The 27,735-nt window shown below is 44.8% G+C and overlaps 1 protein-coding gene across 2 annotated transcripts in view; it reads right to left on the bottom strand.

Moving 5' to 3' along the window:
* Opcml (opioid binding protein/cell adhesion molecule like) overlaps positions 1-27,735 on the bottom strand; it is a 1,104,634-nt gene that overhangs the window by 599,947 nt on the left and 476,952 nt on the right. The window lies entirely within an intron of this gene.

Genomic DNA, 27,735 nt, shown 5'->3' with positions numbered 1-27,735 from the left:
CCTGATGTTCGGGAAGTGAAGAGGGAGATGAACTGACTGTGTTTAGAGTCAGCCAGTGCATTGTGCAGCCCCTCCTCAGCCATCCCGGAAGGGCAGTCGTATCAAGAGTTCCGACTAGGCTTGAACTTGGCAAGAACCTCTTGCTGATTCCAGAGTGCAGAGGTGTGCTGCTGTGCTGTGCCTCAATGCCCGCCATGCCTGTAGTCCATATTCTGTCACCCCTAGCAACAAGCCTCAAAGACAGTTTTACTGTGACAGCCTGGCTTGGGTCAGTGCTCCAATGAGAAGTGACAAGCTCTCAGCTCATTGTGACAAGCGCCCAGCTCCCGAGTGACCTATGTGAAGCCAAGAAGGTATTACTCCCCGTTTTCCACGTGTGGAGTGAGGCTCAGGAGATTCGGAAACCCTGTCTTCCTACAGTTCCCACCACTACTGGGCTTTGTTCTCGCAGATGATACTAGAGGGTGATTGTGATCTCTGCAGGGAGAGGAGACAAATGAAGCCAGGGCAGCTCTGCCTGGCTTTGTTTCCCAAACACTTAGTACCTGGCCTGTGCGTGTGGCTTTGTTGGCTTTTCACAAACCTGAGAGAAAGCCCAGACTCTGCATCGTCCTGTGTCGCTATTAGAACTCACAGCTGCAGATGGCCGGCCTGGGCAGCAAACGTCAGGCATTTTTGTACCCTCCGGGTGAGAAGAACTTCCAGGACCTGAAGCTGTGTGGGTGACAGATGCATTGGGAAGGATGAGAATTGGCCCAGCTGAGGTGACCTCTGAACCAGTCCCTCTAGTGTGCAGAGATAAGTGGGGTCAGACAGCCCCTTCCCCATGCCACTCCATGAAGGCACAACTTGATATTTGAATCTAAAGGTTAATTAAGTGCAGCTGCCAGGCAGAAAGGCCACAATCAATTACCATGTCTTCCTGTCCATTCCAGCCTATTCTTAATTATGTTCATTGGGTTTGGGGAGGGAGGTCTTACAGCTGAGGCTTTTTAAGAGGGAGTTATTTTGCTTGGAACAGATGGATTTGTCCTCCAAGACTACACTCATCTTCGTCACCTATGATGTTCAACTGGCCCGTGAGTCCCAAGAAAGGGACTCACAGAGTCAAGCCAGCATTTCTGGGTAGCTCTGTGGGCCCAGAGTGAAGGGCTTCCTCACAGTGCTTCCTTCTATAAATACCACTTCCCTCATAATCTTTGATGGCTCTGGAACTGTCCTTCCTGGCAGTGCTGGGAAGCCCAGGCCTGCGTGGTGACTGTGGAGCTGCTTCCCCAGAGTGTGCAAGCCACAAGCACACGCACGCTCACCTGTTCGCATGCGTGCACGTGCTGACCCCTTGTCATAATTAACTATTTAAAATTCCACTGCTGCTAATCGAAGCTGCATGGGCTGTGTTCTCATTAAGGAGATCAATGCCTGCTGAATATTCACCTCCAGGGGAGGATGTGGTGGGAATGAGCTGATGGGTTCTGTCTGGCTTGCCAGAGCTAATGAGTGGCTGCTGCCATTACAAAGCAGCCACTCGCCTGTAATCAGTCAAAATAACAAGCCCCAGCTCCTTGCAGTGACTCTGGGTGTTCCACATAAATATACATAGGACGACAGTGGCAGAGATGGTCTGCACATCTCAATGAGCATGGCTGGGGGTGGGGGGTGGGCCTCTTTAGATTAAAATGGATTTGAGTCATCTCCATTTTGAGCCTGAGTCTCCTCCACCCCATTTTCTCTTCTCAAGCTGTCTTTCCACCCCATTCCTTAGAAAGCTCCCCACAAGGCTGACTGGAATGGCTACTTATGCCCTTTGACTATCTTTGAAGTCACTTGCTTCTACTCTCTAGCCTCTGATTCAACAGGATCACCTCCAAAGGAGCTTCCCAAGAAAGTAAGCAAGCTCCAGCCCGGTCGGTGTGTTGCCCTGCCTGAGCTTTCTCCCTTCTGTTCTTCGTTCTCAGGTTCTAGGAGCTCAAGGTTAGAGAAGAAACAGGCAAAGAAGGGCTTTCAAGATGAATCGAAAACAATACTGAGGATAATGGGGTCCACACAGCATGGGGATGTCATAGGCTAGTTTGTCTGAGTTTTAGAGATGCAACCAGAACAACAATAAAAGGGCAGTGCCACCAAAGTAAAATTCAGAGAAGCAAGACTTTCCTTCTAAGCTTTCAGCACAGACAGCAATCACAGCTCACTCTGCTATGAAACTCATTTTCTGTTTTAAGAAATCTTGTATCCTGCGCAAAATTTGGGGTTTACCTTGGCTCTCCTCTGTGGCCTACATTGCACACACACAGAGTCTATAAAGACTGTTCCGAACCACGCATCTGGTTTCAGGCTGAGGATCCAGATCCAGTTGTATCTGTCCTTGTGCCTTGCTGTATTCTTCTCTCCATTTCCTGTGGAATGCTTACAATATGTTCCCTCCTCACACTTCCCTCAACTGTTTCAACTGCTTTCAATTTGATAAGGGCAGGGTTTTCTCAACAACAATTAGGATTTCTGTATCCCCCAGAGAGGAGATAATCGGGTGGGCAGGGGGAGCATAGCTTCCTCACATGCCACGAGCAGGTGAGAAAGGCTTGCTCACTCAACTGGATAAGCCACCTGCCAATGGAGGAAGAGTGAAGATAAGTAGGTGTCATTTCTAATATTGTCCCTCATCATCTAGGCATGGGACAGTAAGAAAATAAGAAATGGCAGCTGATGCCATTCAGGATGGCAGCTCCTCATGCTTTGATCCTTGTCAGCTATTAAGAAAGGTAATTAAGCCAGTGTCTTGCTGAGCTGGTCAAAAATAATCTGCACTCAGAGTACAGCGCAACATCACATCATGGGTGACAGCAGGGCACACTTAAGTACCCAACTTGCCTGTGACACACTGTGGCTGGGTTCTGTGCCCCAGAGGGTAGATGGCTGAAGGTCTTCTTGGTACCACTGCTGTGCAAGTACAGGCCTTGATCTGAGAATGGAGGGAAGGTCAAACTGGAGAAGTCGAAGCATGAAAGGAAGCCACGAGGGAGAGAAAGCATTCTGTGCAGGATTGAATGTGTGGGGTCCCAGTTAGCAGGAGGCTCCGAGGGACGCACCCTGATTTTTCTGACCTTGGCTGAAGGAACCAGCAATTTCTTTGTTGATAGAAATAACAAGAATACCATGTACAAACAGTGAGGAAAAAATGATCTCCTCCAGTAAGCACTGGAGATAAATACCACCTAAACCTAGTTGGTAAAGTCCAGGGAAAGGAACCTTAGCAGACAAACTCATGCCTCTTCGTCCTCTGCCTCCCCCAGTTTCTCAGTTTGCTTTATTTTAAAGCCATATTTTTAACATGTCAGCTACTACTCAACCAAGATAAAGGAAAATAACTGAAATAAAATAAAGGGGGGGGGACGGGTCAAAATTAAGGCTCCAACTTCTGTGGGACTTAGATAGTATCTGAATCACAATGCACCTGTTTGTTGGAAGGAAAAACCAGGCCAGGAAGTTCAGTCAAATAGAGCAGGTTGACCTGGAGACTTGGTGGGCACACATCTGAGATTTAGGCAACTCCCTGTTCCCTGCCAGAGTCCTGACCTGGAACGTGTGCCACACTCCTCACATAGATGTGTCCTATGGTCATGCAGGCCCAAAACAGAGTTCTAGGTAATGGGGTACCTAGAGGCTGACAGGGCTTAGCTAATAAGCTTCCTTTCCAAGACATTCTTCCCTGCAAAAGGCATTTAATCTAAGGTCCACCGTGAGAAGTGGGTGGTGTTACATTATGCATCCATTTTCTGCCGTAACCAATAAACATTAGAACCATGGACTGTCTCTTTTATCAGGAGCCATGGAGAAGGCATTCTAGTACAGAGCTGAAGCTTAATTCTCCCACAGAAGACCTCCCTATGCTCCCAGCCATAACTGCCACCAAGCCTGTCTCTACTAAGCTACGGACAATCACATGGTGGGACAAACAGGAACTCCCCTTTCTCTCTCAAACCCCGCCCCACGCTAGACACTGTCCTCAGCCCCAGGGCCCTGATTCCATTCTCAGCTCTTTCTCAGTTCCCAATGGCACCTGGATGTCTAAGGGTCTGAGAACCCCATGGTCCTGGCCTTGTCACAGGCCAAGGACCCCCAAATCAGCTCTGGCTTTCCCACACCCCCTGAGCAGTGTCTCAGTGCTCCTCTCCAGGCCGTGTGGGATAAGCACAGTCGAACTCCCTGCATCCTGCCTCCCTGAGAGGCCTTGCCCTGCAGCACAGTAGACACAGACTGACAGCTGTCCACCTGTTATAAAATGGAGGAGTGCCGGAACAGACACCACCGACACCAGCCTCTCGCTGAGATTGATCTATCACATCAGGCAGCCACTGTGTCATGTTTGTCTCTTGGAAATAAAGAGGGAAAGGAAGGAAAGAGTTGTTTGAAAAGGACATGCTTAGGAGGATGGGGTCATTACAACAATATACCCAATGATGCTTTAATAGCAAAGCCGCCTGGAGTTTCTGCAGAAGTTAAACTTTACACTCAGGAAATGTCAGTTCTTCAAGACAGGATCCTTCGAATGCTGACCTGGTCAACTGTGTCTTTATCAAATGCAGAGCAAGTAGGTGTTGAGACAGACAGCTTGGCCCACTCCTTCCTACACACATCCATTTCCCGTCTTAAGACCTTACTGGCTGGCCATGATGCTTTCTCCGTGTCCCAGGCTGTAGTAGAGCCCAGCAGTGGAACCAGACAACCTCTGTGTTTCACCTCCAGCATGTGTGATGGATTTCTCTAGATGGCATTAGTACGTCCACAGAGCACTTCACGATGTTTGGCGATGAAAGGAGTTATAAATGAAAGATATTATTATTAATAAGAATGTAGATGAACAAAGGGAAAATGTACTTGCCCTCACTATCCATCACCGCGGCACGATTCACCCAAAGCCCAGGATCTGCAGAAGCCTCAAGGAAAGCCTATTTGCAGAAATCAATAACTGCTTTTTAAAAAATAGATCTCAGCTCCACTGGAGCCGACAACTCAGGGGTACCTCATAATTCTATGCAACAGTCAATATTAGCTATCACTGCCTCAAATAAAGATTGAATTCAAATTTAGTTAAGACTAGTTTTGTATGCTAATCTACCAACTGATTATTAAATGTATTTACTGAGGGTGTTGAAAAATAGGCTGTTGGGAGAAAAAAGGGAAGAGCAGCCTGAGTGGGTTTCTGCAGTGTGAGCTATGATGCTGGCACACAGCGATGGCTTCTCCTGCTTCTTATAAAATTAACTCTTGGGGAAATTGAGTTTCATTCTGTGGGTGGCAAGAAACACAGCTACTCTATGCATCATCTAGGGAAGGAGAAACCAGAAGCAGTGTCATTGCACAGCATTGATCCAGCCATGGTTGGTCCAGATGTCCAGAGCTAATTGTGGAGAATGTTGATTTGTGTCTCATGATCTATAAGCAAGAAAACAGTAGGTAGTGCCTTCCTTAAAAGGCTCATGGCCACTGGAGACACCAAGAAAAACACCGAGAGTCATATGAATGTATGTTACAAAGCCCACAGGAACGGACTTCGGAGCTCCTATCCAAAATGCTTGGGGACTAACTTAGAATTTAATAGTTATAGACTTCAGGACACTTGCATTTCTAAAATATCTTAGGTTGTGGGTCATAAATCTAAACAAAAAGCCCTTAATGTTTGGTACACACCTTACAAGATGAAAATGATTTTACACACTAACTTTATTGAGTGCTTATTCTGTGATCTGTTTTGTGAGCTCATGTAAGAAATTAACACTGAGACATGCAGGTTTTAACAGGTTTGAAGAGGCTGGATGTAAAGCACAGTGGTCCATGCATGCCTTGGATGCACAGTCCTAGCTCCTCAAACAAGGGAAAGTTCCAGATTTTTGGAGCATTTCTGAGTTTTGAAATGGCATCTCCGGCTTTGTTGGGAGGGACCATTCCATGCTACTTGTAAGAGAAGAATGGGGTATGGAGAAGGGAGAGTCCTAGAACAAAGGTGAGGAGCTGTTAGAGTATACACTGGGGCAACTTAAAGAGAAGTGTGCCCTCAATGGGAGATACAGCAGTGCACCAGTGACCTCACTGATGAAGTTGGAGACACAAGCGGTGAAAACATGGAGGAAATGTGGGTGATATTCACTCAGGAAGAGAAGCCACTCATGAAGTATGGAAAGCCAGAGGTCACAAAATATGTGATATACAGTGTAGAAATGCTCCCATGGAATTGGGGGCTGCAGATGAGGCCCTTCTGTGCCATGGATGAAGCCCTGGTTCACTCTCCAGTACAGAAAAGGCTTTTTGCCTATTAAAATGTATTCTTGGCATGCAGTTTGTGTACAACAAAGAATTACCCAGAAATATTTGTCCGGTAAATATTTGATGGTAGTTACCAAAACATGTCAAGCAAGTCTGATGGCTATGAAGACATTTGATCAATAAAAGATTGGAAGGCAATTTTTATTTCTGCTTGCTTTTCCCAGCTCTTCTCCCTTGGAACCTGGATTGGCATGGAGATTTTGGTCAGGACCCAGGCCAGTGAACTATTTCATCCCTAGCATAGGCAACCTTGTGAAAGCAAAGTGCCCACTATAACGAACTTATCTGTCCAGCTTGAACCGAAGGCTCTGCGTTTTAGCCTGTAGCCCTGAAGGACCAGAGGCAGGAAATTCTAAGTTATACTTGGAGAACACTTGTGGGCTGGCATGTGGGGGTATCTCCACAAAGTGTGCAGGCATACATCTATAGCTCATTTCCTCCAGAGAGAGAAAAATAGGATTGATTTGAGAGTAATTAGAATAGTCGTCTGTAATACACACCCCAGTGGCAAGCATAAATATATAAATATGGAGTGCATCATTCTATAGTTCACGGGAATGCAGATTATTTTTATTTGTGCAAATATATGCACTCTCTTCTCACTTGTGAATTGCACCTCCGAGGATTGGGCCTGTCAGGTTTGAATGCTGGCATTCTGTGGATGATTATGGCTCTTATGACAGTCTTGATTACACGGCTTGTTGTCTGTTTGCTTGAAACCAATACTGGGCAAATGCACTTCCAAAATTTGTGGCTCAACTAAACTTTGGATAACTGTGTTTAAGAAATGCAGTCTGTATAGGCCGTAATGATCTGGTAATTCAGCCAGTAGAGTCTGCCAGGGACACCAAGTACTTCAGCTGAAGTTAAGGCTAGAAACTGAGGGGGTGCGGGGATACCTGACTGATTGTCTCTCTGAAGTTTGCCCAGGTATGGGTGCTGGGGTTTCCTTTTGGATACCACAAAACAACTCACTGGAAACAGTACCCACCTCAGGGCTTTTGTTGTGATAGCCCTGTAATGGGGAGAAGTTCTAATCTGTAAAGTTGATAAGCCAGGAAATAGAACTGATTGTGAAAGTTCCTCTCCCCACATTTAAATAGGAATATATAAAAACCAACTAAACCAGGGTAAGGTGAGGCTTATTTAAGGGAAATTGACTTTATGACTTGGCAAATGATCCCCGTGTAGTATCTGTGTCTGTGGCTGAGTGAGAATATTGCTTGGTCTCATCTTTAAGACAGCGTTCACTCCTCAGCCTCTTCTCTGTTTGGCTTCTTAATGTGCACTCATTTCAAGCTTGCTTCATGTGGTAGATTTTGCTGGCCTGAAGCTTGCTTCCTCACCAGAAATCTCTCCCTTCCAAATGTCTAAATCTGGTCGAGGTCAAACTGAGACTCCTTCTGCTTCAACTCCCTCGTTTCACGTCTTGTGATGTCAGTCTGGCTTGCTTTGGCTCTTCCTCAGATTCCTGTGACTCTCACCTGGAGCAGGACATGTTTAGAGACCCCGCCTACTGCAGTGTGGGACTATGCGTCATTGTCTATGGATGCTGGGTTTGTGCTTTGCAATTAGACCATGAATAAGTACAGTGCAGTGGAAGGAGGTACCTGATACCTTCCACACATATGCTCACATGGACACATATACATACATATGTGCACACTTAATACACACACATGCACATGCACTTGCACACATGCAGAAGTTACATACCCTCTCTGTGCCTTGGGTCTTCCTAACACTGAACATTGTATATTACTAAGAGTCCTCCTATCCCACGTGAACTGTGACCATTGACTTTTCTCCACAATTAACAAGGGGAACAGGACAAGTGCATTGAAATGCAGCCCATAGAGTTGTTACAAAACTATGCATGGTGAGTGCTTAGGAAGTGCTGGGTCTACTTTAGAGGCTGCATTGTGTCAGAGGCTCAGTTCAGGGAGCAGAACTGATTCCTGCCACAGATCTGTGGAACAGTAACCAGATGAAGAACCCAGATGGTTGTCGTAATTATCTAGCTATGTCCAACCAATGTCTCTACCACAAACACCTTCACTGTTAGAGAAGATCCTTGTGTGTGCTTGGAACAATGCTATCCAGGCACAGTATTGTGGCTGATTCTGTGACAGTGTTCTCTTGGGTGTGATATATAATATGTATGTATGTCATGTGGTCCATGCTCTTACATACATGCATGTATGCACATGTGTGTACACTCGTGAACACACACACACACAAACACACACACACACACACATGAATGCACACAATCATGCTTCCATCGCCTTGCAATACAAGCCTTTCCTGTGTGAGGGAAAACTGACAAAGACTGAAAGTTAAGTGAGAAGTCAGGCAAGTGTCAATGTGTTTTTACAAATCCCACATGCAGTGAGAGGGTATTTTTAAAGCTGTGTTCCAAGTGCATGAAGGTTGGCCCCTTCTTTAGGTAGAAAAGAGAACTTTGAAGGCTTCATCTCAGAGCCTATAAAAAGCCCCTCAAATAGAGACTTGTTTGGTTTTGTCTTTCTTGAAAACTTGGCACCACTTATGGAGAGTCCAGTTCCTCAGATGTGCTTGAAAGACACTTCTGATGTCTTTAAAAGTGAAATGAAGAGCACAAGAATGGTATTTTTTCCTCCCCTCCTCTCCTCTCCTCTCCTCTCTTCTCCTCTCCTCTCCTCTTCTCTCCTCTCTACACTTCTCATACTCCTCTCTGCTCCCTTCCCATCCCCTTCCTGTCTCCTCCTTTCCTTCTCTCCCCTCCCATCCCCTCCTTTCCCTCTTCTTTTACCTCTTCTCTTCTCCACTTCCTCCTTCCAATTTCTTCTCTTCCTGATTCTTTTCCTCTTCTTCCTCTCTGTCTCTGTCTGTCTCTGTCTCTCTCCTTTCTCTCTGTCTCTGTTGCTCTGTCTGTCTGTCTTTCTCTGTCTCTCTTGTTCTCTCTCTCTCTCTCTCTCTCTCTCTCTCTCTCTCTCTCTCTCTCTCTCCACATCCTGAGATGTACCCTACCACTAAGCTTTACCCCTCTGCCTTAAGTAAAGCATCTGCACTGCAGCAGGCTATACAGAGATCTGTTTACAGAGTGTGAGCCTCTCCCCCACCCTCTCCTGAAGGCAATTTCCTAGCAAGCTTAGCCTCTTCAGCTCACATGGTACTTCCTCAGATAATTATCTGCCCAAATCCCACCTTGTCATTCATCATGACAAGTGTACACATCACTTTGAGAAGAACTTTGTAGCATGTACTAAGTTTGAATTACTGATGTGTGTGGGAGAAAGAGAAACATTAAACAGAAAGGTAATGTGGAGAGTGGAAAATACACACACACACACACACACATACACACACATATACATGCGTGCACGTGCGCACACATGCATGCACACACATGTATATATCCAGAGACAGACAGACGCAGAGACAGATAGGGAGAGAAAGTTACAGACTACCTAGCTTCCTTTGTGGTTAGTAGGACTCATAAAATACCTTCAGCAAAATAAGACAGGTGGAGCCCATCTTTCTCTTCTTACAGAAGAGAAACACAAGGAAGAGACATAACATAGCTTATGAAGGTTCACCATTATCTCAAGGGGAAGCTCCAGGATTTTTGGTGCTGGTTGACTGGCTCCACGTGCTGGATGTTTCCTAACCAGCACATTTAGGGAGCACTGCTCTTTCCTGGCCATCCAGCTTTCTAAGTTATGACCTTCTAGGAAGTCTTCCTATAATGGAATAACTCTCTGGTTACAAGAACAAAAAAATACCAACTCACTGCTCAGGCATGAGAGATGGGGGAGCCTTTTGTATCCCAACTGAAACTCTAAAGTAAAGTCTATATATGCAGAAGTCCTCTAGAGTGGGTACCGCATACCCTTTGCTACCAATCACCATACCCTGGTGCACTAATGGTTGGTGGGGAATAACATAGAACCTAAGCTCCAAAGGGCAAGTCATGGCACTGCTACCCCTGGTCTTTTATACACAGACCACATACTCAAAGTCCCTGAGCTTTGTTTTACTAACAAAGGATCACAGCACTCTGCCCGAAACTACTTAACAGAGTTATCATGAGGCTTTCAGAAAAGAATCGATATCAAAGAGTTCCATCCCCAGTACCCGACACACACACACACACACACACACACACACACACACACACACAGAGAGAGAGAGAGAGAGAGAGAGAGAGAGAGAGAGAGAGAGAGAGAGAGAGTATAAAGAGCAAGGTATTAATATCCACAATACTCATAAAAGAAGGCAGCATATAAAACGAAGCCTACTGCTTCATAAATTTTACCTGAAATTAATATGCTAGCTATAATATTCATTAAACATTTAATTAACAAGACTGTTCCTTTTAGATTTAAAAGGGTCATTTGGAGATGATTTTGAATGTCTAGATCTCATGCCAGGCAGGAAAGTTTGAAGTCTTCCCAATTTATTTTTAATCCTTACCTTGAGAAATTTCTACAAAGCAGAGGTAGCCAAACTATTCTCCACTAACTTTTGTTTTGTGTGCAATTTATATTTTTCTCCCCAATCCAAACAATATAAAAGTCTGACTAAGGTTGGCACCAGGAGTGATACAGAAATGAATTTCCACAGTCTTTCTACTACCTTCCTTTACCCTACATAGTGACTAAGTGGTATATAAATCCGGAAAGACAGCTTCATTGTTTAGCTCCAATAGGCAAGCACTTTATAGTCAGCAAGCAGCAAAGTGTCTAGTGTTAATAGATGCTCAAAATACATCTCCCAAAAATGGGTGACATAGAAGATGGGTGGAAGGAAGGATAAATGGGTGGTCATGTAAATAGATGGATAGGTAAGAGAGCGGATGAATGGGCTTATGGGTGGATGGAAGGAAGGAAGAATGCATGCATGGATGGATCAATGAATAGATAGATGGATAATGAATGCATGAATTGATGGAAGGATGGTGGATAAATGGATGATCGATGAATGGATGAATTGGTGGATCGATGGATAGATAGATAATGAGTGCATGAATTGATGGAAGGATGATGGATAAAGGGATGATGGATGAATGGAAGGTAAATGAATGAATGGATGATGACTTGATGGGTAGGTGGATGGTAAGCCCCCACAGACTACGTATGGTGGAAAAGGTGGCCATGCTTTTTTGCTTCTATAGCATTTTCTTGGTTATATAGGGTTCTAGAAGTATTAGAACTAGCACTAGTCGGTAGTTTTTAAAAATATTTTGTATAGTTATCACCTGCATTAATCTCCAGCTAGCTAGAAATATTAGAAATATATTTCAAATTAGAATGTCAAGACCTCTTAAAAAAAGAAATGAAATGAGCTCATCTATTTGGAACCGAGGAATGAATATTTGCCAAGAGTCTTCTCTGTGCCAAACACAGTATTTAGTTCTTTAAATGCATTAAATTATTTAATCTTCTCCATTATGAGGAAGAAATCAGAATTGTCACTTTCATCTGAAGGAGATTATAGTCTGTGGTGAGAACCACACAGTACAAGGTGAGCATCCAGTGGTTTATGCATCTACCATACCATCTCTCCTCCTTGTCTACAAACAGAGGCTTCCTCCTTTTGGGTAACTGAGGTCTGTGGGGCCAGGCTTGCTCGAAACAGAATAGCAGATAAATGATTTAGTCTTAATTAGTCACATTGTAACTTTCCTTGGTCATAATGATCAGCTTCCTGTTGAGAGCATGTGACTCAAGCATGACCAACTCTATATTGCCTTGCATATCCTGGTACACCAGGCTCAACTTCAATCCAACAGCTCACCTGCATGATTGACTAGATCCAAAGCCATGCAAGCGGTGCAACTTCTCCTTTATTGGCAGACTCAATCAGTTATAAAAGCTTGCGGGACATTAATTCAAAGCTGATTCCTCAATATTCTTAGTATCTGAGGCAGGCGGCCCATGAGTGGCATCGATAAATAGCAATTTCTTCTGCAGGAGCATCTTCTTTAGGTGATGACCCCACACATGTGCACAGGGCATAACATAAGATGCTAGCTCTTCATCCCTGAACTTGAACTGAGCAGCTCCAGGTTGTCCCTGGGGTTGGCTCCTTTGAGAGCAGTGTACAGCTCTCACCTGGTACTTGGTGAGATCAAAGCCTTGAACACAAACATTTTCTCTCCTTCAGACACAGAAAGCTTCCCAAACATTTGCTTGCACCCTAGTGCTTCTCAGCCTGCACCCACTCACTCCCTTCTGAAGAGACTTTTATCTCGTCTTTTTCAGGGAGAAGTCTGAACATAAATACATATAATTACTCTACATTAATATAATTATTCCGTCTCTCTCCTGATCCAGAAATGGTTGTCCATTTTTAGCTGCTAATGGTTAGAATTATTTATGTCCATTTGTTCAAGGACTAAAATTGGATTCATAAGAAAGAGCGCAGAGATAGGATCCAGGAAAGGTCCTTTCATCTTTGCTATCCTATTGCTCCAGTTTGGGTTCTGCCCCTGTCTTCACAGGAATTGACGTTGGTAAATTGGGGAGATTAGATTCACACTGGCCTCCATCCATTTATTCCCTTTGAAGGACTGCAAGCATACTGACAAGACAAAGCACTTCAGTTGTTCCAAAGCAGACAATGCCACTCCATAGCCACATCGTGGCATAACCCTCCTTCTCTACCAGGGTGAGAGAAAGGCCAAGGACAAAAGTAGTGCTCACTTAGGACCAGGCATCCACGACATCCTGTGTGCCAGTCTATCTCCTTTGACAACTTGGAAATCTCACTCCACATTTACATACATCACTCATCTCTGTATATTCTGAAATCAACATTGAAAGTAGCTGCAAAGAGATAATTGCATGTAGATATGCTCTCATTTACAACTCCCAGAGAATGGGTTGTTCTTGTAGTTGGTATGACTCTAATTTGTTGGTCTTTACAAAACTTCCATGCTGAAACTGGACTGATTTTTTTTTCTATAACATTTTGGTATCATTTTAAACTAGTCAGGTAGAAATTACCAAGCCATTTTTAAGCAAGAACATGAGGCTACATAAAGTTAAGAAACAAAACAAACCAGAAGACAAACAAACAACAACAACAACAAAAAACAAAAACCCACATGTTCATCCAGGCCTGCAGTGTATACCTACAATCCAAGCTCTTGACTTAAGCAGAGGAATCTGGAATTCTAGTACAGTATAGGCTTCATAGTAAAATCATGTGTGAATACAACAATAATATCAAAAGTAGAAACATTCAGCTAGTAGTTAGAAATATGGAATCTGAGAGACCTAGGTCTGAATCCCACCTCTGAGCACGGCAGCTGAGTTGTTGATGGACATACTGATATAAGACATACCTATTCTCGTAGACAAAGAGGTGGTGACTCTGAAAATTAACTAATTCATTCAGCATCATCTCACTAATATCTACAGAGGCAGAACACCCAATTCTCTCTCCAAGAATTAGAGCCTCAAGTGGCATCCTTGTTGCCTCTTGCTGCAAAGGATATCTTAGTTGTGACTGATATAAACATAGTAATTTAAGTGTGCTTGTGGGCAAAATCAGACTTGGAGGGCAGGATTAGAAAGGTTGGCCTGAAAAGGGGAGGGAGAGTCTGATCAGGCCTGAGCCCTATACCGTCCATCCCGGTTGACTCCAAATATGGGGTTTGCTTTAGTTGGGATTTCTATTGCTGCAATGAAACCTCATGACCAAAAAGCAAGCTGTGGAGGAAAGGGTTTATTTGGCTTCTACTTGTGTATCACTGTTTATTACCAAAGGAAGTCAGGACAGAAACACAAGCAGGGAAGGAACCTGGAGGCAGGACCTGATGCAGAGGCCATGGAGGAATTCTGCTTACTGGCTTCCTACCCATGGCTTTCTCAGTCTTCTTTCTTATACAACTCTGGACCACCAGCCCAAGGATGGCCCAGATAACTCTAGCTGTGTCAAGTTGACATAAGACAAGTTTCTTGTTAGAAAAACTAACCCAAGGTGATTCAAGCAGAAAGGACTATGTTCTCTCTGTTTCTGTCTGTCTCTCTCTGTCTCTGTCTCTCTGCCTCTGTCTCTCTGCCTCTGTCTCTTTCTGTCTAACTCTCTCTCCCTACCGCCACCCGTGTGTGTGTGTGTGTGTGTGTGTGAGCGTGCGCACGTGTGTGTCGACCTTGCATGTTATTGCCCTTCTATGTCTTATTGCCTGTGATAAACTGTGTTTCCCCCAAACCCAAATGTTTCTATCCCAACCCCTAGAACCTCAGAATGTGACCTCATTTTGAAGTAACCCTTTTTAAGAGGCTACTAAACTAAAATGGGCTGTCATGGTGGGTCTTAATACATTATGACTATGTCCACATGAGAAGATAGACTTTGCACATCACAGAGAGACCAGAGATACGTAGGCAAAAAGAATCAGCCACTGCCAGACAATGAGGGAGGCCTCACCAGAAACCCACCTGCCGACACCTTGATCTTGGGCTGTCAGCCTCCAGAATTTTGACCATTGATTTCTGTTGCTGAAGTCATCTGCCTATGTTTGTCACAGTAATGGGATACACTAGTAATGTCTATGGGTAAACCAGTTTTCTCTAAGTAGTTGATACTCTATGATCTAAAACTTCAAAACTACTCACAAAGCCAAAGTGGGGACAAGAAGAGGGAAAAGCAAAGCCTGGAAGTGTTTGGGAATCAGTAAACGATGGTGGCTTCGCAGGGTCTTCAGGGTTCCTGCTTTCCCAAGATACAACAGCAGTGTGTATGTTCATTTTAAAACAACTACAGAGGAAATTCTTATGAAGTTCCAGAGACTGTATAGCTGCCAAGGTTGCTGAGATCAATAAAATATTCTCCATGGTCTAGTGAGAGAAATGTTAAATTCCATCATTACTATTTGCTTACATGCCCCTGTGCTGTGATTAGGTGATCAGATATTTCTTTTACATTTCATTATCTTCTCAACTCATAGCCAATCAAGACACAAATGGGTAAGTTTAAGCATGTCTAATGCCTGCCAAATATCAGGCTGTGTCTCTGGAGCCCATACATGGCTGTAGAAGCAATTGAAAAACAAGGGCCTGATATAAGACATACACACTATCCCATTGCTTTCTTTGAACCTTGTGAAGCTAAGCAGAATAGTGACCCCTCAGGAGGAAGGCTCTTGATTCCGAGAAAGATGACCTACGATTAATATGGTGAGGTAGTTTAAAGGTTTTGGTTAACTTTCAGGAATGGGAACCAATAGTACAGGTGGCAACCAGAGAGGAGAGAAGAAGGGAGACCTGGTTTGTCAACCTAGCTCCGAGGCTGTCGCTAATCTTCCTCTCCCTCTTGGTCTGTTTCTTGCACTGTGCTCCTTCCCATCACCGTGCTCCTTCCCATCACCGTGCTCCTTCCCATCACCGTGCTCTTTCCTCTGTTGCTGAGCATTCCACCATCTTCATTCACCCTCTGCGAGGGGCTAAGATGATCTCAACTACCCAACATTAGATGACAGAGTTCTACATGACTACCCGTGATGGCTGATGGGTAGTATCCATGCTAGGTTTAGTCTCCTGGAAGAGGATCCTGTCCATCATGAAAGAATGAAGGTTAGTACAGAGTTAGTAAATTCTAGTGAGATGATAAGACTCATTTGGATCAACAGAGTCAATGTCAGACTCCCTGGAGAGCTAGTAAGACGAGGATATAGCATATCTGCTTCTGCAAGCATCCTCCATGGGCAAACACTACAGTAATCCAAAGAGGGAGTGCACTGCGGGAAACAGAGTTCAAACTGTGTGTGAGTAAGCCACTATGTGCTGAGCCCTTCTGCTACTAGAAGTGTTCAAGTAGAGACTGCAGGCCATCTGCAGGTCTTGCAAAAGCAAGTATTACTACTAGATAGTGGAAAAAGAAGGTTTGAGAGAAGGCCTGCCTTCCTGAAAAAGTTAAGATTCTTTTTCTAATCTAGGGAACCTCTAATTTACTTGGCACCAGGCATGAGAGGGAAAGTGCAAGCTCCCGTATATGAGCTCATTCTTGCCACCTTTCCAGACAGCAAATGAAATGTGTACTTACTGCAAATGACAAGCTTGGGTGTAAATGGCTACTGGGTGGGAAATTCTGATCCTGCTGAAGAAAAGGAAGGGACTCCAGGTCGCTCCAGTTCATCATTCTCTTGAGTTGCCAAGGTCAAAGTCACCTTGTTATTAGCATTTGCCGTCAAAGAAAGCAATTTCAATCCTCCAGACAGTATGAATACAACTGTAGTCAGGACATGGGGATCAAGACTGGAATGTCGGTTGTTTGACTGAAGAGAGCTTGTGATCTCCATGGTTGAGTTTAACTGAGCTAGTGTCACAGTGCAATGCTGTCCTTTCTAACTACCGGGAGCAGAGTTCTCTAGTACAAGCCTCGGTCCCAACAATGGATCTGCTAAGCACACCTGGGAAAACAAGAACCTTCTCCCACTGCAAAGCCCACAGTTCAACAAACTTGACATTAGTATAGAGTACATCATGAGCTGGTGGCCAAACCCTATAACCTCCCTTTCTCTGCTGAGGGACTGAGAGGCTGGTTAGGAGACACTGCTGATGGAGTCAGTGAACAGCCTCAGCCTAGGCTTTAAAATACACCTCTCTGTCTCTGTCTCTGTCTCTGTCTGTCTCTGTCTCTCTGTCTCTGTCTCTCTGTGTCTCTCTGTCTCTGCCTCTGTTTCTCTGTCTCTCTGTCTCTGTCTCTCTGTGTCTGTGTCTCTTTGTCTCTGTCTCTCTGTCTCTCTGTCTCTCTCTCTCTCTCTCACACACACACACACACACACACACTATCTGTGTGAAGCCTTGCTGGATGACATCTTAAGTCAAACCCAATTTCTTACACTTTAGCCCCCCTCCCTCCCTGTATGTGGGGAGCTGTTTATAGCTTTGCCCTATATAAAAAGATTTATGATTTTTAAACTATTTTAAGTAGTAGCAACTAAGATTAGGTTCTTATTCATCATCAGACACTAGGCCAGAGAGATCATACAACATCCAACTTAATTTCTCATAAGTTCTTATGAGGGGTCTGTTATCATTTCCCTTCATTAAGGATGAAGAAAACTAGAACTTTGAGAGGGAAGTGCCTTTCCCAAGGTCACACAGCTGAGGTGTGGCAGGGCTGAATTAAGATCCAGAATTCCTTGTGCTGCAAAGTAAATGAAGGCCAACTGTAACCCGCAAGGTTGAATTACTTCTTATCCTTCTGACTCACTTATCTCCTGAAAGTTGCCAGAAGAGCCCTGCTGCTGTTTTTGGTTGAAACAACTCCTCCTCCCTGGCACTGTGGTCTTGGCAAAAGGGCCAGGCTGAGAGCTACAAAGCCCCCTCCCTGCCATTTCCTGCTGCTTCTTATCTGGGACAGTTTGGAGTCAACATGGCCTACACCTGTCTCTCTCCTTTTGGTCCCACCCCACTTCCCATGCTGACTGGGCTTGTTTCCATGACACCCTTGAGGGCTTTCCGCTTCAGCTTTCCCTTCAGCATTCCAAGAACAGAGGGCTGGGTAGACAAGGGGGCTTTTCTGCCAGGCATTGCAGCTTGTCACCAATACCTGGCCAGAGGTGGTGGACTGTTGGCCAGGAGAGAGTCCACAGCAGTAGCCATACAGTACACTCACCTCAGCCCATGGGCTTACGCTGTCTTGTCTCTGAACTTCCTCTTCCCAGAACCCTTGGTGGTCAAGTGAACTTTGTCCTCAGGAGTTCAGTAACACTTCCCCCTTACTCATGGCTATGACTTCTTGTACAGTTTTCACAGTCAAAGATAACCTCAAAAGATTCCAAGAAAAAAAAAATTCTAGAAATAAACGATTCCCATCATTTTAATAACTCTTACTATGAGGTCCTTGCTGTTGTTGTGTATTGTTGTTGTGTATTGTCGTTGTTGATAATCTCTTGACACTGGACGGATTTCATGGTCAGGAGCTGTGTCTTCGAAGGCTGGCTACCTGACTACAAATGTAGTGAGGTAGAGAGGTTGGGCCATTGTAGGCCCAGGGCCTAATTACAATGTATCTTGGGCTATTTTTAGCCTCTTACGAATCCATTTTTGCCCATTTGTTTGCCCATTTTTGAGTCAGACCTAATATTCTGTGACTAACAGATAAAAGTCCTTTTGGAATGTATTAACGTCTCATCAGCCATCCTCTATCAACCCCAAAGCTAGAATGTCACCAGATAGCATCTGGGGACTACAGCTGAGATTTCTGCTTTGCCGGAAGCCACCTTTTCTGATGTTTCTGCTGATGTCTTTTAAAAATGTCATGATTTTGACTTCTCATTGTTCTGCTATGATAAAAAAATTCATGAAATGACCTTCCATTTAGAAAATGGAATTTGAGGGGGTTAATTCTATGTTCTTGGTCAATGGTTACTCATTTGCCTCCAGAATAAACTACCTGTTATCTTCTTTGAAATAAGAGCTGTGTTTTTATGTTGATACTCTGCTGATTCATAAACTGAAGTTCACTATGGGTCCCTTATGTATATGAAGAAACAGGATGTGTGTGGAGTTATGCCCTGAGTTCTTACTGGGAATCTTTGATATGAGACTACTCTATACTAAAGAAAATGCTCCAAGGCTGGGAATCTGGAAATGGATGATCCTTGCTTTGGGAACACAGAAATATCCAGAACCTCTGGGCTATGCATAACAGGAAGCTTCTCATACATTGGAACAAGTCCAGAGACACAGACACATTGACCTTCCTGACAATCTTGGATGACTGGCTTGTCAATCAGCAGGCAGATGTCACAGCCCTGAAGGAAGGCTTGTCAGTCAGGCAAGGGTTTAGGAGGGGAGACCCTCCACATTCTTCCTTCCTCAACCAGCCAGATGGAAAACGTCCAGCATTACTGGTATCAAGTCAGCGCTTCCATGCTGAGTGACAGACAGACGCACTTGCCTTTCACTGTCTGATGCTATCTGACCTCCTTCGCCAAAAATAACCTCACCTCTGAGGAAGCCTCCCACCACCTCCTCCTCACAGCGCAGTCCTGCCTGGCCCATGCTGACCCTTCCTCAAATTGCTCCTAATCCTCATCTAGCCCACCCTAACCCATCTCCCTTAAAATTGAGTCTTCACTGTGTTGCTCTGAGGCCATCCAGGTCAATGGTATACACTGTCCGTAGGAAGGCTTTATTTCAACTTCTGTTTCTGTTGGGGGTAGGGGCACAAATGTCTAAAAAGGCGTCCCAGAGAATGTGGATTTGGAAGGTGTATGAGTGAGATCTGTGGAAGGAAGGCACCTAGACCAAGGCAGTAGGGACTACTGGGAAGGTATTTCTGGCCTGCCTGGGGGCAGGAGTCATACAGAAAAGCACTTAACTGGACTTCCTCTCTGCAGGAACTCAGACACTGCTCTCACATTAATACATGAATAAACACCACCAGGATGGAGGAGAGGGTGAAGTAAGGGGAAGCATATCAAACACCCTGGGAAGTGGTTTGTGCTGTTTAATAAAAACCATACCTGTGGGTTTCACAATACAAAGAACTGAGTGTAAAACCGGGCAGATACCTTCTTACTTGGGAGTGATCAGCAGGGAAGGAATCAGAGAGCTTTATGAGGGTTCCGATTATAAAAGACTGAGAAATAACCATGTTTCCCCAGGAAGAGCCTGATGACAGGATTAACTATGTGGTCGGCATTGAGTCCAAGTCGCGGGTTCACACTGAGCCCCCCAGTAACATTTTTAACTGCGACCTTGGGAATGTTATTCATACTGTCTCAATTTACATCCCTCTTCACTGTGCCTTCATTGGCTTTGACCTATGCAATGGTGAAGTCCACTTCTGAGGGCTACTGTGAGGATAAAATTAGGCAATGCTCAGAGAACACTCAGCATACATTTTTGGCACATGGTAAGTACTGAGTATGTCAATAACTCTTCAGTGTTGGCATCATGCTATTAATATTGATTGGATCTATTTTCAAAGAGAAGTGACACTTTAGGTTGGGGCTCCCTCCTGATGTGAGAGCACATATCTTATCTCTCTGTATTTGCCACTACCTCCTGGACTGCAGCAGCCCCTCCCTCCCTCTCTTTCTATACCTGTTAGCTACCTTTAAACTTCTTTGAACCTGGCAACTTTGCATACCTAACCCAGGCTCCAATAGCAAGTGGCTCATATATGTCCTCTGCTCTGACTTGAGGATGATGCCTGCTGCCCTATGTTATTAAAAGGAAAAATGCTACATCCTTCTGTTTGCTTAATCTACGTGATCTGTTTTCACAGTAGGTGGGTGCCGCCTGGGAATATAGCTTTATGAATTAAAAATTGAAATGATAGAAGGCAATATTAAAAAGACTAAACGCTCTTCAAATCGTGGCATTTCCAGTGAGGCTGTACCCATTAGAGCCTGATTGAATTTGAGAAAAAGTATCCCTAAGGGCTCTTTCAGCCCCTAAAGGCATTGGTTCCCTTCAACCCTCTGAAGACTCAACTCCTCCACAGAAGGCTGTGACTTGTTTCCAGATTCTTACACCTCAGCCCTCTGATCAATACCCAGACTGTTGGCTAATGACCTTTGTAGCACTGTCCTCGAATACAGAGCAACCGTGGGAGAGGCTCTCTCCCTTGCCAGACACTGATTAATCACCAGCATTAGGGTCCACAATAAAAGAAGACAAAGGAAAGCCGAGAGGCAGCCTGGTTCCTATGCAATGAAGGTGGACCCCCACTGCAGGTTACAAGCCAGTACCTGCCCTCAACCACTTTGTGCCATACCAACTGCTACCTCATGGCAATAGGTGGTCATCTCTATGATGACTACCTTTCTTAGAATTCATTCAGAAAGGCCTCGTGTGTGAGGAAGAGAAATAAATTCCCACTGCTTGAGCAGGAGTCATGGGCTCATCATAAACGACTGACCTGCTCTCATTTTTCTTAACAATTCCCAATGGAAGGGTGTGACACTGACCAGCTCTTCATAGAGGTAACAGAGAGACTCAGAAGGGACTATAATCACATGGTTTGTGCATGTGCCATCTAGTGCCATCCAGGTTGTAGAAATCCACTGCTGTCCCTACCAGGCCATTCTTCTGGTGGTCTTATCTGAGAGATAGATGCCCCAAACATTGGCATGTGCTGTACAGGGGAGCTTGACATAACATGGTTAGCTGTCTCATTGTTGTCCTTCCTATTCTCATTGTAGTTTGCCCTAGACTGGTCACACAACTCAATTATTCAAGTCAGCAAACAGTGAGACTTGACTAGTCTCTCAGGGCCACAGGAGGCCTCTTCAACCCCTTGGGTTTATCTGAGTTAAAACTAAAAAGGCCTCAGCTTTGCCAAGCCATCTTTCTGTCTGGATGCATTGAATTTTGAACGCATTCCTGCTGGTTCCTCTGGTTCTGGCACTGGCCCATTACTGTAATTAAATTATCAAGGGGAAAACACAGAGGATGAGCTACAAAGGGAAAAGAGGGTGTCAAGTGTGGTTCCCTGCAAAAAGATTTCCAAGAAACCATTTCACTCTCCACTTAGAGGCAGAATGTCAACATTTCCCCAACCATCTCTACTCATATGTCCAAACCAAACATGTGTAAACATCTGCATGGCCAACATGGTGTGAGCAAACCCCAAAGGGATCACACTCATCTTGAATTACTACCCCTCACCTCCTGTTTGGGAGCCATTATTAGCAGGAGATGACGCAAGAGGCGGAGAATGCCAAGCTGAGACTGTGTGTCCAGGTGCATTTCTCTGAGCAGACTGTTGGAAAAATCCTATTTGACTTGAAACTGGCCTAAAATTTTCTTGCAATTGATCGTGAGAGAACACATATGAAACCCCACCATGCCAGCCTGAAGGAGCCATTCTCCTCATTACATCCCCCGTGGACACCACGCTGACCCAGGGCCTATACCTTGCAGGGGCTCTGGGCTCCTGAGTTTTAAAATAAACCAACCTCCCTTTCAGCCTTCCTCATGAACCACTTGCTGCTTTCCAAAGTGTTTTGGTGACAGCTGTGCACACCCAGGAAGATAGATTTCCGGCCTCATTGTGATACACCTGCAGGAGGATTGGCACAGCGGTCTCCAGCACCAGTGGGTGGGGGATTTGACTATATGCATTCTGGCAAACAGATTTGGCCCTCTCCCACACCAAGCCTTTTTTCTTATGCATCCGTGTTTATGCCAGGATGTGCCCCTATTGTGAGGGATTATATGTAGCTGGTTCTATGTGCATTATAAAAGAGAAAAATAATGGAAGATGGATGAATGGTTTGTTGCAGGTAGATATCAAATAACTGAGAGCTAGGAAGCAATTTCACTATGGGTCTATCTGAGGACCGATGCGTCCAAGTATACTTTCATTCACGTGTGCATTTAATGAATAAATAAGGACTTCCTCCCTGCCTGATAGGTGTCAAACATTATCTCAGGCCAAGGGAAAGGCATGTGACTGGGAGATGAAGACATACAGCCAGACATCCCATGTTGTATGCATTCAATATTCTTACGGAACAAAGAGCTTTGCTGTGGCATAAAGACAGACAAGAGAGGCTAACATGAAGAAGCCAGGTCAAGTTGAAGTTAGGTCAACAGAGGAAGCAGTGGGTGTGGTTAGGTGTGTATACATACATACACACACACACACACACACACACACTCATGCGCACATGTGCTTGTGGGTTTGGGGATGCATGTGTGGGTGCACACGGTGTCAATCTTCCTGCTGGAGGGAAGAAGTAGTGAAAAGAGAGGAAGATGCTGTATACAAAGCTGAGGAACAAAGAGAGGCTAAGAACAATGACACGACATAAAAAAAAGCAAAGGACAGATCACTGGATGTTTTATAAGCTGCATCTCTTTGTGACCTGGGAGTAGATAAGATCTCTAGGATCACAGTTTAACATGCGTTTGAGAAAGGTTGTAGACAGGTCAACTGGATCATACCATAGACCAGAGGCTCATCAGGATAGAAACCCATAGGAGAGTCTGAGTGTGAGCCTCCATTGGTTACTTTTTGCTATGTTACCTATGTGCCACCTTTAGTCCATATCTAAATATAGACAGAAGGTACTGCTGCCTTCTGTGGTTTAGTGATGAGGAAACTGAGGCACAGAGATGTCTAGTCATTTACTCAAGATCACAGAGGTGGTGATGCCATGAGTCTAGACCTGCTGATATGGAGCCATGGGATTGAAGTATACTCAGTAGCAGAGGGATTTGGGTGAAATTTTAGAGCCTAGAGAATGTTAGTGGAATGCAAGTTCCAGGAATTTAGCGCATCTCAACATGACCACATTAAAGACCAACCCAGAAGACGACAAAGTGATTTCAAGAGGAATCTTCCTTTGGGGACTGTCGCAAAAACTAACCAACATTTTCAGAATCCAGAAAAAATATACTTATGAAAAATATCAGCAACTGTCCATAAACTGATTCTAACACAAGTCTGGGCATCCGCCTGGTAGATCAGTTGTCCGTTTCGTCCTTACATGTGTGCCCTGAAGCTGGGGTCTCCAGGCAGTTTGTTCATCATATCTCTATTACTTATGCTGCTGGCTGGGCAGAGTCTGACACCTGTCGAATCATGCTGGTCCCCCTCTAGAGCCAGGGAATGGCAGGCAAGATGGATCCATTGGTAAAGATCTTTAACTGTGAAGTCTGCTAACCTGAGTTTGATGTCCAGAATGCACATGGTAGATGGAGAGAACAGACACCTGCACATCGTCCTCTGACCTCCATACATACACCGTGGCAGTAGCACATGGGCACATTCATGCACATGAGTGCACACACATGCATTCCAATAATATAAAAAGAGAGTGAGTTGAGAAACACCTTTGCATGGCTTCCCACATCTCTCTGGCTTTCCATGAAGTTTCGTTGCAGTTGGCATCTAAAAAGCACTTGCTGCATTAACAAAGGACCCGGCCCCTCATTCTGTCTAAAGTGCAGGCTTTTATATCCCATCCCCAAACGAGCCAGACAGCTGTTTATTGACAACAGTTCATGAAGAGGGAAAGATAAATAAACCAATTTCTGAATTAGAATACTGGGGACCAAGTGGCAAGATCTCACTGCCTGGCTAAGGTACAATCTGGCCTCCTAGCTAGAGAGCTATGATCTCTGAGGGTCCTTGACATTCTCCTCCTTCCTATATGAGCGCATCACCTAGAGTTGGGCAGCACATTTACAGAAGGGGATACAACAGGAGCGTCTGCATCCTCTAGAATGCCAGAGACATTTGCCCTGCACTTTTCTAAATTAGCAGAGATGTGCACAAGACTGCCTGCTAGCAGACAGCTTCATAAAGGTGAGACAGGCTGCCGAAGAAGGGCTTCTTCTCAAAGTAACTTGCAAATGAAGGTGCCTTAATGGCTCAGTAGTCACCTACTTCAGATGGTGGAGCTTAGCTAGGTGAGGGGTGAGCCCTGTCACCAGGATGGACCTCTGCAGTGCAAGGAGGAATGCAAGGGAAGATAACCTTCCTTGTTTGCACTCCCCCAGGACAAGACTAAGAGCTAAGGTTGTGGCCTCTGTGTGCTATGGAGACTCCAGCCTGAAGGTTGGCCTGAAGACGTCTGTGAGGATCGGTTCGCTCCTTGGCTCTTCACTGGCTCTGTACTCTCAAGGGACTCACTTCTGACTCTCCAGGAAAACTAAGGGAAGAACATCATACCTACTTTGTACCTGGTAGATGCCTTTGAAATTTTTTCCAAACTGTAAATGTTTAATTACATGTCTCCTTAGAAAGAAACCGCGTGCGTACGGAATCAGTAGTCTACACCTGTCAGTTTGAATGCGGCAGACAAGCAAGTCTGCAAAGGCAGGCCCAGGTTCAATAAGGATATTCCATCCCCGTATCCTCTCTGCCCAACATTTGGCCTGTAAGAGTCTCCACATTTCTACACGTTTTGCTCCTGCAACTCCCCTCTCCTTTGTCCTCTCCTCCTCTGCTAATAGATCTCTTCACCCTGAAGAGATCATGCAAAAGGAGGTGAGATGCCACAATCCAACCTCAGGTGGCTTCTAACTGGACCCACCCACATTCCCACTCCTCTGTCTTGTCTGTGCTCTGTGGCCCTCAAAAATTGATGGACCAACGACACAGCAGTCTGTGCCCCATTCCCCTCGCCTTCCCTCCTCAACCACTCTTCTGACTCCCAGGGTTTGAATAACACAAGGGGACATTTGCAGAATTAAAATAATTTCTATTTAGCAGCAGTCTCCTCACACAGATGTAAATATTCATAAACATATCAACTCTTGCAGACCCACCACACACGCACAACTGCCGACGACACCCCTGCTGCCTTAGGCGTTGTTCTAATAAGTTAGGAGCAGGAGAGTGGAAGGGGCTATTTTTAACTTTAGAATTATTTTTTTTCCAAAGCTGTTTTAAAGTCCCTGCTGGGAGTAAAGCTGGAGAGCTGTTTTCTGGAAACTGAGAATGTTTCCCACAGAGTCGTGGGCAGAGCTGGATCTGTGATGGAGACAGGCGATCATACCCCTGAATTTCCAAAGCACCAGCCTTGTGGAGGAAGAAACCCAAACACAGTTCTTGTGGTCCAGTGTGCATGTTATCACCTCAATGAATAGCCCTGGTCAGCCCCATACAGCACCCATGATGCTCAGAGGTGAACTCTCCGGAATGGAGGGGTCTGACAGGATTGTGGAAATGTTCTGTGTCTGTTCTCTCAAGCACTGGTCTCCAGGCCACAGCCATAAACACGGGTAAGGTGAGGCTCTCTACAGGAATAGCCACAATTGAATTACCTGGGCCTGAGTCCCTGATAAATATGTTTCCTTGGCGTGGTGGTTATTTATTATTCAATAACTGTCCTATTAAGCTTAAATAAATGGGGTATTTGAAATCTATCCCTGTGTACATCTTCCAGTTGCTGCTGTCAAGGGAATCCTGCCAGATATTTAATAAAACCCTGCCTCTGGGTGACACCAAGCACACACATGCCTAAGCTGGAGTGGTGGGTGTGTCTCTTGCAGCTGTAGACAGAGAGCAAAGTGACTGATATCTGTGGACACAGTTCACGCCTGCCTTAGCACAACGCCGGCACCTTCATCTTCCTCTCTCTGCCTCTTTCCGCTCTAACCCACTCCTTGGGGAAAAGCTTGAAAGATTACAGCTTGGAGGTAGACAGGGTGGGAAAACGAGAAGGGATTAAAGAGAAAATAGATTCATGAGAAGACAGATAACAGAGTTGTCGGGGCTCTGTTAATTAAAAAGCAGCAATTTGTCTGAACTCTGAATGTGAAGAATCCCCTGGGAGATGTTAGCCAGGCTTCTTCTGAGAATCAGACATGCTCTGTTTCGACACAGGGACATGCTATGGCTTGAGGAGTATGGGAGGCTCTTTCCTCTATCCATTCATTCATACTTGGAAATTGGAATTTCCTTATAGGATCATGGCCACACTGGCCATTCCTTTCCTGCCCTGCCCCCAGAGATTTGTATGAGGTTGAGAGCCCAGGATTCTGGAAGAAGCTGAGACCTCGTCACTGCAGACTCCACAGGGATGCTTTCTGCTCTCCAGGACTTACTGAAGAGGCATCCTGGGCCAGGCACGGTCAGATGCTTTGCATAATTAACTTGTTTGAATTCTCACAACTATCCCATAAGGCAGACACTCTTACTGGGCCCATTTTATCAGATCAGCAAGCAGGATGGGAGTTACTGACTCACCCAGCCAGTAAATGAAACTCAGTGAAACTGAGTTTCAAGCATATCTTGAGGGACACCAGAGGAGGTTTTAGGAAGCAATGATTTCCACTGGCCATCCCAGGAGGATTTAGTGCTTTGTACATAACCTATCAAATGACCAACCAAAAGGTGTGGCCAATGCAGGTCTCTAATAGCTGGGAAATCCATGCCCTTAACAGATAGGAAGTAACAGCTCAATCAAGACCAGGTGCTAGAGGAGGTTAATGAATATTGTGGCTATTTTGCCTTGAAAATGAATTAAAGTTGCCCTTTCGATGTGACATTTCCTTATTTGGAAACAAAACAAAATATTTCCCTATGGGCTTATGGTTCCTAGCAACAAGATATTCTGGAGTAAAGAACTGCCGGGTACAGAACTAAGAGGTAGAAATGATGCTGAGAGATGCTTTGCTTTGCCCCCAAGGGGACATGTTCTTTCAAGCTATCTCCTCCTGGGTTATCCTGGGACACAACCCTTTGAAGATGCTTAGGATCTTATTTCCAGCATGGTCCGCACATATAATATGCAGTTTGACCAAAAAAAAAAAATGACACAGGCACTAGCCTTGCAGAAGAACTCAATGCATTTAAACACTAGGTCTCACCTTACAAACACTCAATAACAGACAAATTTTCCCATTGACTTAGGGTTCATGACTTCAATAAACATTGATATTTAGATATAATATTTATTGAAAACCTGCCATGTAGCAAGCTGAGCACCGTGGATACAACAGTGGGGGA

Source organism: Rattus rattus, chromosome 8, assembly GCF_011064425.1.
Source record: "Rattus rattus isolate New Zealand chromosome 8, Rrattus_CSIRO_v1, whole genome shotgun sequence".
Taxonomy (NCBI): domain Eukaryota; kingdom Metazoa; phylum Chordata; class Mammalia; order Rodentia; family Muridae; genus Rattus; species Rattus rattus.
Note: the sequence above shows the minus strand (reverse complement) of the source record. Positions and strands in the feature narration are given on the sequence as shown.